Here is a 4,241-nt window from a genome sequence, read left to right on the forward strand (position 1 = left end):
AGAGTCTTCTCCAGCACCACAGTTCAAAAGCATCAATTCTTCGGCGATCAGCTTTCTTCATAGTCCAACTCTCACATCCATACATGACCACGGGAAAAACCATAGCCTTGACTAGACGGACCTTTGTTGGCAAAGTAATGTCTCTGCTTTTTAATATGCTATCTAGGTTGGTCATAACTTTCCTTCCAAGAAGTAAGCGTCTTTTAATTTCATGGCTGCAATCAGCATCTGCAGTGATTTTGGAGCCCAAAAAATTAAGTTTGACACTGTTTTCACTGTTTCCCCATCTATTTCCCATGAAGTGATGGGACCAGATGCCATGATCTTCGTTTTCTGAATGTTGAGCTTCAAGGCAAACTTTTCACTCTCCTCTTTCACTTTAATCAAGAGGCTTTTTAGTTCCTCTTCACTTTCTGCCATAAGGGTGGTGTCATCTGCATATCTGAGGTTATTGATATTTCTTCCAGCAATCTTGATTCCAGCTTGTGCTTCTTCCAGCCCAGCGTTCCTCATGATGTACTCTGCATATAAGTTAAATAAGCAGGGTGACAATATACAACCTTGACATACTCCTTTTATTTGGAACCAGTCTGTTGTTCCATGTCCGGTTCTAACTGTTGCTTCCTGACCTGCATACAGGTTTCTCAAGAGGCAGGTCAGGTGGTCTGGTATTCCCATCTCTTTCAGAATTTTCCACAGTTTATTTTGATCCACACAGTCAAAGACTTTGGCATAGTCAATGAAGCAGAAATAGATGTTTTTCTGGAACTCTCTTGCTTACTGTATTGGCATAGTGTTATATTAATAGGAAATTCTTTCATTATAACATACTACTTTGGTGATGGACAGGGAGGCCTGGCGTGCTGTGATTCATGTGGTCGCAAAGAGTCAGACACGACTGAACTGAACTGAACTGAAGTGAACTTTCTCCTTTATCCTTCAAGAAAGACAACAAAGATGCCGCTATTTTCACTGTATCTCCAGTATATGATAATGCCCAGTAACACCAGGATCCCTGCTGAATGGCTAAATCCCATTCATCATATAGATGAGGAAACTGAAATTCAGAGAAGGAAACTGTTGTGTTCAAGGTTGTCCAGTTAATGACAGTTCCCTAACTTACAAGTGGGTGCTCTTTGCAAAAGATTAAATGTAATTTAATGACTAGTTGAAATGAAGAATGATTTTTAACATGTAAGTAATGTACATTAGATCAAAAGAGCAGATGTTATTTAAGCTATTTCTTTAAGAGTATAACTTTATTTAAAAACTATACTAAAAATCACAATTCAAAAAGCAAGGTTATAGTCAACAGCACTTGGCTGAGCTGACCATGAGTATAATGTTTTACATGAAAGCATTGCCTAGAAAACTTCCTCACCTACATCTTATATAAGCATTTAACAGGTAATACTCTGTTTAAAAATTCCATTAGAAATATTAGATAATATATGAACAAATAAAAACTGATAGGAAAATAAAGCCTGGTTATTTTAACCACTGACATATTTACAACATTTTGAATTTACTAAATGTTACTGAATTGTCCTCTTTTAAATGGTCAAAATGGCTAATTTTATGTTACATGAATCTTATGACAATAAAAGGAGGTTGACAACAGACAGAGATCCGGATCTCCGTGCCTTACAGACTCCATTTCGCTCCAGTGGCCGCGGCGATGCTGAGGGACCCACCACAGGGTATGGAATTTGAGGATGTGGCCATTGACTTCTCCCAGGAGGAGTGGGGCCTCCTGGATGAGGCTCAGAGACTCCTGTACTACAGTGTGATGCTGGAAAACTTTGCACTTGTAGCATCCCTGGGTGACAGAATTGAGGAAGTCCGAGAAAGAGGTTCTGTCCCCGCTGCACAGAGGCGGGTCTCAGGCTCGACGCCGCTGCCCGGGGTGCCCCATCCCAGGCCTCAGATTGGGACCACCGCGCCTGTCTGTTCTCTCCTCTCCTGGCCCCGCTCCGCCCCCAGAGTCCGATGGCAGCGGCAGCCCTGAAGAACCCGCTTCAGTGTGACCTTTGAGGATGTGGCTGTGTACTTCTCCTGGGAGGAGTGGGGTCTCCTTGATGATGTTCAGAGATGCCTGTACCACAGCGTGATGCTGGAGAACTTGGCACTTATAATCTCCTTGGGTTGTTGGCATGGAGCAGAGGATGATGAGGCACCTTTGAACAGAACATTTCTGTACATGGAATGTCACAGGTCAGGATTCCCAAGGCAGGCATGTTCTCCCAGAAGGCCCATTTTTGTGAGATATGTGACCTGGACTTGGGAGACATTTTGCACTTGACTGAGTATCAGAGGCAGAAACTGTATGATATTGGGGCATGGGAGAAACACTTGTATTTCAGTGTAAAATATCAGCACCACAAGCAGCACATTGGAGAGAAATGCCTCAGAAGCAAGATGGGCAAAGCCTCATTTTTTAACAACTGCAGATATTTTGTGTTGGGGAAGTCACTTTCCTGTGGGGAATCCACACAGACCAGGGATAAGTCAAACAGGAGAACTGAGTGTGGAGCAGCCTTTCACAGGGGGAAAACTCGTTACAGCCCTGGAGAATGCACTGAAGACTTCAGTTGCAGACATATACTTTCTCAGCACCAGAGAATCCCCACTAGAGAAAAATGCTACACATGGAATGAATGTGGGAAATCTTTTAGCAAAAGCTACAGCCTCAATGGCCATTGGAGAGTTCATACAGGAGAAAAGCCTTATGAGTGTAGGGAATGTGGGAAATCCTTTAGACAGAGCTCTAGCCTCATTCAGCATTGGAGAGTGAACACTGGAGCAAGACCTCATGAGTGTGATGAATGTGGAAAATTATTTCGCAACAAATCCAACCTTATTAAACATCGGAGAATTCATACTGGAGAAAGGCCATATGAGTGTAGTGAATGTGGGAAATCCTTTAGTGAAAGTTCTGCACTCCTTCAACACCGGAGTGTTCACACTGGAGAAAGGCCTTATGAGTGCAGTGAATGTGGAAAATTCTTTACATACCACTCCAGTCTCATAAAACACCAGAGAGTTCACTCTGGATCAAGGCCCTATGAGTGCAATGAATGTGGAAAATCCTTTACCCAAAACTCTAGCCTCATTGAACACCATAGAGTTCATAGTGGAGAAAGGCCTTACAAGTGCAGTGAATGTGGGAAAGCTTTTAGCCAAAGCTCTGCACTTCTGCAGCATTGGAGGGTTCACACTGGAGAAAGGCCTTACAAGTGCAGTGAATGTGGGAAATTCTTTACTTACAGCTCCAGTCTCTTAAAACACCAGAGAGCTCACACAGGATCAAGGCCTTATGAGTGTAGTGAATGTGGGAAATCTTTTACTCGAAACTCCAGCCTCATTAAACACAGGAGAATTCACACTGGAGAAAGGCCTTATGAGTGTAGTGAACGTGGGAAATCTTTTACTCAAAACTCCAGCCTCATTAAACACAGGCGAATTCACACTGGAGAAAGGCCTTATGAGTGTAGTGAATGTGGGAAATCTTTTAGCCATAGCTCTAGCCTTATTAAACACCAAAGAGTTCACACTTGTTAAAGGCCTGATAAGTGCAGTGAATTTGGGAAATCGTTTACCCATAGGTCTAGCTTCAGTGACCACTAGAATGTTTACACTGGAGAAATGCTTTGTGCATATTTGTATGTGGGAAATTAATCTTTAGGCTCCTAAAACAGCATAATGTCACACTGGATGAACGCCTTATGATGGCAGACATGGAAAATTGTGTAGCTGAAGTCTAGCTTCAGTATACTCCAGAGAATTCGGTGGAGAACGGCCTTATAAGTTCAGCGAATGTGAGAAAGCCTTCAGCTGAAGAACATATTTCACTGGATACCACAAATTTCAAATGGGAGCACTACCTTCAATGCGTAGGTATATATGATTTCTTTGTCGAGTGCAACAAAACTGGAGGAGATCCCTTATGAAGATGCCATTTGCCTGTTTTGAACCGCATTCATCCAGCCATCCACTTAATTTCAGGTGATATTGCATCTTGCTCAGCAGTGTTGAGGGAAATCTGTTCCCCAGGTCCTGCAGTGGAGCCCTGTGCCTTGATGTCCTGAATTCTGTAGAGTAACATCAGTGATTTTAAGATTATAGAAACACTGGATTAATAGTGAAGGAGACTGCAGCATGCTGATTAGAATGTGCCCCTTTCAAAAGGTCACTCAAAATGTTTAGTCACTATGGCTTTGGAGGATAAGCAAGTATGGAAA

General features: G+C 42.6%; 1 pseudogene; it reads left to right on the forward strand.

Moving 5' to 3' along the window:
- Nucleotides 1–2,095: 2,095 nt before the first annotated feature.
- LOC129558960 (uncharacterized) lies at nt 2,096–3,685 on the forward strand (annotated as a pseudogene).
- Nucleotides 3,686–4,241: the final 556 nt, after the last annotated feature.

This window comes from Moschus berezovskii, chromosome 8 (genome assembly GCF_049115385.1).
Source record: "Moschus berezovskii isolate FMDL1 chromosome 8, NW_MosBer_1.0, whole genome shotgun sequence".
NCBI lineage: Eukaryota > Metazoa > Chordata > Mammalia > Artiodactyla > Moschidae > Moschus > Moschus berezovskii.